A 10,754-nucleotide genomic window follows, 5' to 3' on the forward strand; every position below is an offset into this window, starting at 1 on the left:
CATCCCTGACATCTAGAATAGGCTTTAAGGAAGGTGGGGATGCCCTTAGGGCACTCCAGACTCCCAAGGACCCTCTGAGTGATGTAGGATATCACAGGAATTATTATTCCCATTTTAAGATGAGGAAACTGAAGCCAGGGTCATAAATTTAGAGCTAGAGACCACCTTAGAGTCTGGTCTCCTCTTTTTACAGATGGGGAAACTGAGGCTCACATAAGCTAAAGTGACATGCTCACAGTCACAAGATCTTGGAGTCACAGATTTAGAGCTGGAAAGGCCATGGAGTCTAACTTACCCACTTTTCAGACAAGTAAATAAAAGCCCAGAGAGGTGCACGACTTGTCTAAGGTCGCACAGCTAATGAGTGTCAGGCAGGGCTGGAGTCCAGATCCCTCCTGGAGTCATCATCATACCTTTCTGTGTTTCCCTATACGCTAAATTCCTGAGGCACTGCATAGCCACTAGCCGGCTGACCACGCCCTCTCCCTCTCCGCCCAACCCTATGAAGGAGGCAGAGCAAGAGGCATTATGCGTGGGATGGGAGGTGGTCAACAGTGGATGACGCCCCTCCATTTTACAGAACTGATGGGGAGGTTCTGCTCCTGGAGTGGAGGACAGACTTGGAAGGGAACCCAGAATCCCTCGCTCCCAGTTCAATGCTCCTTCCATTGCCAGAGATTGCTGGGGACCCCGTGTGATGTGGCTGTCCCAGGGGCTCAGCCAACCCTGGCTCGCTTTCCCAGCCCCAGGTCCTCAGGCCTGTTTGTCCCGGGGATGCAGAGGACAAGTGGGAGCTTCAGAGAGAAGGAGCCTGAGAGGAATCTGGGGGAGGGTCTGGGTCTGGCCAGAGCCCTCCACCTGTGACTTCGACTTAATATTGTTATTATTGCTCAGGGGCCTTCGAAAAGGAGAAGCTCTTCCTCCAAGCCAGCCCCTCCAGCTCAAACACGCTTCTAGACCCTTTTGTACCAGGAAGGAAAAGGGACGTTCCTTTGGGGGTTCGAAGGCTTTGCAAAGATTTCTAAGACATTTTAGTTGTTTTGCTGATGGGGGCACCCCTCCACCCACTGCGGGAACCACGTGAAGTCTGGAGAGCGAAGCTTCGCAACGCCTTGAAGACGCTTCAGTAAGCTTGTGCTTCCTGTCAGTCTGTGTAGACGCGGCCCGAGGGACGCCTAGGCACGCGGAGGAATGCGTCTGGGAAGGAAGGTTCACCCGGAGACGAGGCGCGTTCAGATTTCCAGGTGCTCAGGGAAAGCAGATGAATGGCCTCCAGTAAGTGTTAATTCATTAGGGTGAGACTCCAATGCACGGATATTAATCACGGTGATGACTTCATTAATGGATATTAATTGAGATGATGAAAGTTTAATTACGAGACACCGATGAAAATTAGGCATTCATTAACTACCATTAATAACAAAGTTGAGAGATTAATCAGGGGAGGTCGGAGGGGTTAGTGGTGAGGGCAAAACCCATATTTCATCATTTTGCTGATGAAATATTCATTGAGGAGGAAGAGGAAGGGGATGAAGAAGAAGTGCAGGCAGGAGAAAAAGAGGTGAAGAGAGGAAGACCCGAGAGCCCAGAAGGGGCGGGGCTTCCCAATTACCTTCCTCTTCGTACTCTTCTGCTTTGGAATAAAAACACAAGAAAAGGGCCAGGTTAGCTGGTGAAGGTCTGGCCTGCGCCAGGGAGGGAGGGCTGGAGCCGCTGACCATCGACAGTGGGGAGGAAGGATGGGAAAAAGAGCTGGGGCCCCCAGGGGCTGGATGGGGCGGGGCGGGGCGAGGCACAAGGGCTGAGCCCCTCTGAAGAGAGGACTGACCTAAAGCAGGAGAAGCAGACCCACCCTCAAGCCCATCTTCATTCTAAAGGAAGGAGGGAGGAACGCTGCAGCCAGTGGTGGTAGAGACACAGGGCCAGGACTCACAGACCCGTGGGCCTTGCTTTAAGAAACTCACTCTATCTCCAGGAATCCAGGCTTACCAAACCCATCATCTGGGGACACCTCACAGGGTTTACGTACGTAGTGAGCTTCCTGTGGGTGGTTAGATGCAAGCCCCCAGGCCTGTGGCCCTAAGTGCTCCCCCACTGCCCACGTTCCCATCGGCGCCCCTGGAATATGGGAGCCTCGGCACAAAGCGGCGGAACTTTGCCCAAGCCTGAGCCATAAGTCACAGTTAAAGGGTTGACCCTGCCCTTGTGGCTGAATATTCCACCCCAGAGAGGCAAAGAAGAGGTAGATTGGAGACTTACCCTCACCCTGTTCGCTGTTGGAGAAAAGAAGCAGGGAGAGCCTGGTCAGCTGGGACGTCCTGAGTTTCTCAACATGATCATCAGCACAAACCAGATCCTAGCCCCGTCCCCCGCCAAGTCCCCCCTCCCCCACTTGGCTTGGCTTCCATCAAAGCTCTACTAATTTGCTGGTCTCTGCGCTTGAAATGACTGAGTCCCCTGGGAAGACTTTTATCTGACGGGTAAAAGTAAGTTGCAGGTCTGAGTGTCTCCCAGTCCCAAGGTGAGGGATTAAACAGGTTGGGTTTTGTACTCACACTTCCTCGTCAGACATGGTGGTGGTGGTGGGTTTCTGGAGAGAGAGAGAGAGAGAGAGAGAGAGAGAGAGAGAGAGAGAGAGAGAGAGAGAGAGAGAGAGACAGGGGGAGGCAGGAGAGGAGAGGGAGAGAAAGAGGGAAGAGAAACAGAGGGGATGGAGAAGAAAGGAGAGAGAAATGAGAACAAAAAGACGTTAGTCACAGCCAGCCTGAGCATCCTTCCCATGGGTGGCCATTTAAGAAGGTGCAGGGTAGGGCTAAGTTACCGGGCCTGCTGCTCCCCACCCCACCCCTACCCATTCAGCCCTCCCTAGACACCCAGGGAGGTCCCCTGTGCAGCCTGGCCCCTGGACCTCAGGCACTGCCTCCCTGAAATCCCAAGGGATTCTCCATGCCCCTCCTCCCTGGTCATTCAAAAGTGCCCAGTGGAGTCCCCTCCTGAACATCCTGCTGTTCACCAGCAGCTGTCTAACTGGGAAAGCAGGAATAGTATTCACTCCTCCCCCCGTCCCACCCCAACCTGTACCCAGTTTGTGCTAAGAAGCAGGGCAGGGGATACCCTCACTTTGGGGAGCTCTCAGGCCCAGGGAGGACATGCAGCATTGTGAGGGTGAGAAGTGCCTCACGGGTCATCAGGCATGCCCCATGCCAAGAAAGAATGAGGAGTAAAAGAAGCACATGGGGGGGGGCTGGGAGACCACTGAACCTGGAGCCCTGGGGCCTGAGTTGGAATCCTAGCTGGAGAACTTAGTCGTGTGTGGTACTGGGTGGGTCACTCAATCTCTTTGGACCCCAGTCTCCTCCACTGTCAAGGTGAGGAGATTGGTCAGGAGGTCCTACAAGACCCCCAGCTCTCAAGCTATGATCTCAGATGCTTCTTGAAGACCCCCAAGGAGGGGGAGCCCACCTGGTCTGGAGGCAGCTCCCTCTGCTTTGCAGATGGCTGTAGTGGTTAATACACTTGGCCCAGAGCTGACTAGGTGGAAGCTCGGTGTCCTTGTCTGCACAATGAAGCTGATACTATTTTCCCTGCAGGTTGGCAAGGCTAAAGCTTCCTGGTTGATCAAGGAAGTGGCCTCTCAGTGACTGGGGCAGCATGCTGCTGCCTAGACCCATTTTCTGAACTCAAATTCTTTCATGAGATGAGATGCATCCTCAGTGCAAATACCCCAAGGTCAGAGGGAAAGACAGGTCAGGTGAAAACTGGACCATGGGCCAGGAGTCTAGATCTGGTGAGGATGGTACTAGGCAGCCTCTGGGCACTTTTAAGGTTGGAGACAATTCTGGGATTCTGAGGTAATGCCTCTTTCTTCCTAAATCCTTTTTCCTCTTTCTTTTTTCCCTTTAAAAAAATTACTTGTAGGGGCAGCAAGGTGGCGCCGTGGATAGAGCACTGGTCCTGGATTCAGGAGGACTTGAGTTCAAATCTGGCCTCAGACACATAACACTTACTAGCTGTGTGACCCTGAGCAAGTCACTTAAACCCATTGCCTAGCCCCACCCACAAAAAAAAATATATATAGATATGTTTGTAACCTGGGATGGTTCGGGGCGGGGGGGGGGAAGAGTGGGAGAAAATTTAGTCAATGTGAAAACAAAAGATATTAATAAAGATTTTAAAAAAAGGCTAAATTGGCCTCTCTGCTACTTCTACCCCACTGATGCTTCCAGGGTCCTGTGATCTCTGACTGCCAGGATCCTGTGGCCTCCAGTATAGACACAGCTCTGACTATGGAAGAAATATGTATTCCTTCTTTCTATAAACAACCATTAGGTGCCTACTGTTTGTGGAGCCCTGTGCTAGTCCCTGAGGATGGTCAAGGTTTAGGTTAGAAGTGCTCCCACCGTGGCAAGGGAATAGAGCATAAGTATAGACAACCTCAATGTACAATCAGAGAATAATAGCAGACAACAGCTGAGCAGAGACCAAAGCCGGAGATGGTTTTGATGTAGGCTAGAACCTGTCTGGCACGCCTCAAAGGGTCAGTTTCAAGGAGGCGCCTTGGTTTCCCGAGCCCAGCTGGCCTGCCATCACTCTGACAGGAGATAGCTGCCCAGCCCCAGCAGCATTGCGGATGGCTATTTATAGGGGGTTCCTGCAGGGGCCAAGAAGCCCCCAACCTTTCTTGAAGATTATGACAGCCTCCAAAAATAGCCAAGGAACCTTCTCAGCCTGCAACTTGAGAAGTCCAAGTGCCTTCCTCAGGCAGCTGGGGAGAGGGCTCCAAAAGGGTCATCCTCCAGTACCTGTTGCTAAGAATAATTCCTCTGGCCCTGGCCATACCCTATAAGGGCCTAAACTCCACTGCCAGGCTCTGGGCCTGAGAGGGCAGCAAGTCTGGGTTTCTGACACCCTGCCTGGAAGGCTCCCTGGAAGCAGAGGCCTGGATGGCTGGCTTGAGGAGGCCTTGAAGGCAGAACTGACATCCAAACTGCTCCTGCAGGCCAGCGAAATTTGAGGAAATAAGAAATGCATCTGTTCTAGATCACCTCCTGTCCTAGCCCTTAGTATCCAGGAGAGGAGAAAGCCCAGACCCACAAGGCCTCTCCTAACCTCGGGCTCAGTACCTTAACAGTCTGACCTAGAGCAAGCTCCTTTCTCCTGTGGGCCTCAGTTTCCTCTCCTGTAAAATCAGGAGGTTAGACTAGACAGCCTTGAAGCTGCTCCCAGTGTGCCTAGTGCCCCCTCCCCACACTGACATTCCAGGTTTCAGGTTCTAAGGTTCCCTCCCAGCACCAATGTCTGGGGACTCAGGCCAGTAGAAAATGTCTGCTGCTTACTATCTGTGGGACCTCAGGCAAGACCCCCTCTCTTCAATGAAAATTGTTGGTCCAGGTGACCTCTGAGGCCCTTCCAGCCTGGAATCCTCTGGTCTTACTTAAGGGAGAAGACAAAGGCAGTGGGATGGCCCATGAAGCCCTTTGATGGAGAACTGAAAGGGAGGTGATTGGTCCTCTGGCAAAGGCTGACAGTCTGCTTCCCCCTCTCCCCGGGGGGCAAGGATGTTCATTGACTGAGCATGTGCCTAGGAACTGACCAGGGGGAGGGGAGGTGGGATGGGCAAGTCACTAGAAGGAGCTCCCGTGACTGACCCACAGCGGATCCTTCTTTCAATCATGGAATCAGCAACTTGGAGGGTACAATTGTCCACCCGAGGAAGGAATTACTAATCTACTGAATTAAATCGAATTGAATTGAGAATCCCTGAAAAGTGGTCATTCCACTTCTGCTTGAATACTTGCCTTGATGAGGAGCTCACTACTACTAGGGGCGAGCTATTCCATTTGTGGACTGTTCAGAAGCTTCTTATGTTGGGTCACTGTCCTAGGACTACAGAAACTGAGAATAACGTTGATGGAAGGGGACTCAGAGATCATGCATGCAGCAGCCCCTCACCCTGACTTGGGCCAACCCCCATTTACAGATGAGGAAAATGAGAAGCCCAAAGGAACTCATTCTGCTCCTCTATCCACAGCACAGCCTCTCCCACGGTGATCTGGTCGGCCTTTCTCTGAGCCGGGTGGAGACTGTCTTGGGCCGGCTGGTGAGCTTTTTTCCTGTCTCTCCCAGCCCCAGGGCAGAGCTGAGCATAGCCTGGAGGGCAGAATAGGCCTGGGGGGGACAGGGACCAAAGAAAGGGCTCCCCAGGCCACTGCCCCCAGTAGATGCTTGATGAAAAGACCCTTCCCTTTCTTCCCCTACCCTTGTCAGGTAGGAGACTCAGGGCCCATAATCCAGATGGGGAAACTGAGTCTTAGAGAGGGCAGACCGGATGTGGGACTCTCACTGCCCAATGCCAAGTTAGCGTCTAGCTCCTTTTCTCTGGTAAGTCCCCTTAAGCTTATCATCCTCTCCCTCTCTCTCCCTGTTTGTCACTGTCTTTTTTCCTTTTTTTTTTGTGAGACAAATGGGGTTAAGTAACTTGCCCAGAGTCACACAGCTAGTGAATGTTATGCATCTGAGGCCAGATTTGAACTCAGGTCCTCCTGACTCCAGGGCCGGCGCTCTATCCACTGCACTGTCTCTGTCTCTCTGTGTCTCTGTGTTTCTGTCAGTCTGTCTCTCCCTCTTCCTCTCTCTGTCTCTGTCTTTCTCTCTCCTTCTCTCTCTGCCTCTGTCTTTCTCCTCAGCCTCTCTCTCCTCAGTCTCTGTCCTTGGTCCTAAAATCATCTCATTTCACAGATACAGGGGCGCTTGAGGCCAAGGGCAGAGGTAGAGCTGAGTCTAGAACCCCGGTTCTCTGGGCTGCTTCCCCTCCGAGGCACAGCTACTGTTGACCTCTTTGCCAGTATGCTCCCCTCCCCCGCCCCCCCACCTGCCATCAGTCACATGTCCTGAGGGGGAGGGGCCGCAGAGAAATGGGCACCTCCCACCTCGGATATCTTAACAGCTGAGAACGCCACCAGCTGCCTCCTAGGGAGGAGATCAGGGTTTGGGAATGGAAATAACCCTCCGACTTGGGGCCCCCTCTCATTAGCTGAGACAGATGCCGCCTTCCTTACATGGGGCCCAAGGTGAAGAGAGAGGAGGGAGGGGAGGGAGAAGAGCTCCTGAGGAGGGGCCATGCCCCCAGAGGGAGGTACAAGGTCCAGGTTCTCACCCTCCCTCTGCTGCTAACTCTGTGACCCTAGGCAAGGCATTCATTGCTTCAGGTTGCCATTTCCCCACCTAAACTCCCTGCCTTGCCTCCTGGACTAGTGGGAGACGGCAGACATGCTGACAGAGGAGTTTGTTGGGGTCCCCAGTGTCTCTATGGGGATTGGCACAGGGCAGCTGTGTCACCTTCTTAAGGTCCTGGGGGTGGCACCATTTCCTTGCCTTTGACAGGACTTCCCAGGAGATAAGAAGGAGAGCTGGCTTAGGACTGCCCCAGGTTTTGCCTCAGTGCTCCATCCTCGGCTCTGGAGAAGAGGCCAGCTGAGCTTGGGGAGGGAAGGATACAGGAGGCTGGAGACTTGGGAGAAGTCCCACTACTGCTTTCGCTTGGCTAAGGTGTGTGGGGCCAGGCCTAGAACCACAGCTGTCTGCCAGCTGCCCCTGCCTGTCAAGCCCCACCCTCTGCAAGAAGCCCCCGGTGTTTTCAGAGCTTCCTTACTACGTGGCAACGAGGAGTGGGGTGGAGGACCTAGGGCCAAGCAGAGTACTGGACAAAGGGACGGATCTGGACCCATTCCTTCTGAAATCTGCCTGGCTGGAACTTTGACCTTCACTCCAGGTGTATCCAGCAGGTGCCCCTCATCCGGACTCTGGGCCCAGCCCTGTGTCCACCCTCAACACAGAGCCAGCAGCCCTCAGCTCTCCCCTGTGATTCTCGCCCTTTCTGCCTCTCATAGTCCTGAAGGGAATGGGAATCTGGGACGGGGAAAGAGAGCTAAGCTGGGCCATCCCCACCTCCTTTCCTCTTCCTGGTCCCCTGCCCAGACCACAGAATGGGAGCATCACAGAGTGTCAGGGGCAGAGAGGCACTGGGAGGCTGGCCCCTTGGCCCTCCCTGTGACCTCCAAAGCTGCTTCCCTCTTTGCCCAGAGCCCCATATCCCGCTCCTTGCCTTGGGTTCAGGCAGCCCTAACCTCCCTGACCCCCTGGGCCCAACTCAAGGCAGCCAGATGCAGAGCGGGGCTCAGGTGGGGTCTTGTCTGAGGCTCCAGCTCATCCGCCTCAGAGTCCCCACTCAACACCCCATCATCCCACTGACCTGGAGGTAGGCCTGCAGAGAAGGGGAGCCCGAAGGAACAAGGCCGCCTGTTGGCACTGTGACCACCCCGAGCCCTCCTGCCCCTAGTTATAGTGACATCTGATCTCGCCCCAAAGTCTATTGGGCAGCCAAGGAGCAAGGCGAGGGAGGTGAGGACCCTCCCAGTCTTGGAGGCCATACCAAGTATAGACACAGCTGTCTCCAGAGGCTGAGAAGGAAGGGACATGTTTGGAGAAGGAGAGAGGCCCCCTGGCCTTGCCCCCACCCCCAGCCCCAGCCAGGAAAGGGAATGCTTCTAAATTTACACCCCAGTCAGGCCAGCAGAATCTCAGTGGAACAGGCTGAGGTGGAGGAGGGGGCTCACAGGACATTGTGTCCCCAGGGGCCCTGCTGGCTGTCCTGTCCTCCCCTTCAGCTACTGCCATGGGCCAGTCCTTCTGGCCACCTGCCCCAAGCATTCAGTGTGGAGGTGGGCCGTGGCAGCAGAGCCATGTATGACTGGCTCTCCTTCCCTCTGTCCCCCGCTGTGGGGTCCACTCTGGAGGAGTGCTCTCAGTCCCTTTGGGACCAAGTCCAAGTGGGGCCTTTCCTAAATCTGGACTCCAGATGGTGCTATTTCTCTGATGGCTGCATCTGTCCGACACTGGGGAGGAAACCCCGATAAATACAATGCTGCGTGAGCCTAGACAAGTCACAGCCTCTCTGAGCACCCATACCACCAGCTTGAACCTCCCCATTAAAGTGAAGAGAAACTGATCCCATGCTGTGTGACCACAAGCATGTCACAACCTCTCTGGACTTCAGTGACATCCCGGATTCCATCTGACTCCAGGGACCATAACCTCCCACAACAAACAATATGATTAGCCATCCCAGACTGAGCTGAGGGGACTGGGGGAGGCAGGGGAGGTAAAGAAATGCAGAAGGCAGGAAAAGGAAATCTGCCACAATTCTTCTCCAGGACTCAGTTACCCCAACTGGAAGATGAGGTTGACACACATGGGGTTCTAGCTTTCAATCTTCATGGAATCCCTGTTGCTAAGAGTGGACAGGGACCCCAGTGGCTGTCTAGTCTGAGCAGTAACTGAAGAAAAGTCCCCTCTCCAGAAAGCTCAGCACCTCCCTGTGCTTCTCAGCTTACATGGCGAAGGCTCAAACTGACATCAGGCCAAGGGGGCCTCTCTGGGCCTCCTGCTTGGTCCTAGCTCTGACTTCTAGGGGCAGACAGGCCAAGGTGATTCCCTCCTTCACTCACTTCAGGTCCCGGAGGACAGGCCTCTCCCAGGCCTTCCTGAGTCCTCCGCCCCCGGGCTGAACATTCTCAGTGCCTGCCGCTGGACTGCACTTGGCGTGGCTGGTGGCCCTCCCCTGGATACACTCTGGCTTGTCAATGCCCATCCCAGACCACAGCGCCTGAGCAGACCTTGCCCCTCCACAGGCTGTCAGCTGCTGTCACCAAGCTGGAAACTGAAGAGAGTGTCTCCTCCTGGTGCTCAGGCCCAGCAAATGTCCCTACATGTAGGCTAGGGGCTGCCGTGTCTCACTGGTGACCCATAGTGAACCAAAGCCCCAGGGCTTTCCCTCACACGCTGCTGTCTAGCTAGGTCCCTCCCGGCTTGTCCTTAGGAGGTGACTTTTTGAACCCAAGTATAAGCCTTGATGTCTATGCCTGGGAAATGTCACTTTGTTGGGTTTGGAGCAGCCTTCAACCTGCCCCTCAGCCGCCTCTCACCCTTCACGTCTCCTGGGGCTGGCCCATGTCCTTTTCTACCCCTCACTCCCAGAGGACATCCCTCAGGACACTCTGCGTGCCGCTCATCATTGGAAAGGCATGGGGGCTGAGTCCCCGCCTCTGTGCTCCTCATTGCTCTTTAGGTCATGGGCCGTGGTGACTTCCTGGAGGTGGGGTGGTCCTCTTCTGAGATCCACAGGCCTCCAGCAGCACGTTGGGAACACTGGTGCTAAAACGATGAGGTTTTGTGCCAGGTCAGCTCTGCCAGCACCATCTCCCAAAGATGACCCAGTCACCCTTGTCCATAGACACAGCCTGCCCCAGATCTATGGACCGAGTCTGTGCCAGATCCATGAGCTGACGGGCCGAAGAACAAATGGGCCGACTCCAGACGCATGCCATGGCCTGGCCCGGAGGCCTTCTTCCTCCACTTGGCTTTCCCCGTGTGGAGGATGGGGCTGAGCCTCTGTCACTGACACTGAAGAGCCCTGTACTGCTCCAGGACGTCCAGGAGTGTCGAGGAGCAGGCTCAGAGTCAAATCACTCTCATTCGAACTCTAGACTGCACATCCTCCAGGGTGGATGCAGTCCCCTTTGGCGCAGACAACGTCTCTGCTTCATGCCTCGACAGACACAAATAATAGGCTGATGAACAGAATTCTATCAGTGGTCTCGTGAATGAGTCAATAAAAAGCATTTATGAAGCACCTACTACGTGCCAGGCACTGTGCTGAGGATGCAAAGAAAGACAAAAATGAGTCCCTGCCTTCA

At 54.4% G+C, this 10,754-nt stretch overlaps 1 long non-coding RNA gene across 1 annotated transcript; it reads right to left on the reverse strand.

The window, feature by feature from the left end:
* Nucleotides 1–1,612: 1,612 nt before the first annotated feature.
* LOC144455291 (uncharacterized) lies at nt 1,613–8,324 on the reverse strand. Its single transcript, XR_013484020.1, has 4 exons — nt 8,252–8,324; nt 2,556–2,590; nt 2,260–2,273; nt 1,613–1,630 (listed from the first exon to the last, which is right to left on the reverse strand). It is a non-coding gene; the product is annotated as an uncharacterized LOC144455291 (long non-coding RNA).
* Nucleotides 8,325–10,754: the final 2,430 nt, after the last annotated feature.

This window comes from Phascolarctos cinereus, unplaced genomic scaffold, assembly GCF_003287225.1.
Source record: "Phascolarctos cinereus isolate Bilbo 61053 unplaced genomic scaffold, phaCin_HiC Scaffold_9;HRSCAF=440, whole genome shotgun sequence".
In the NCBI taxonomy this organism is placed as follows: domain Eukaryota; kingdom Metazoa; phylum Chordata; class Mammalia; order Diprotodontia; family Phascolarctidae; genus Phascolarctos; species Phascolarctos cinereus.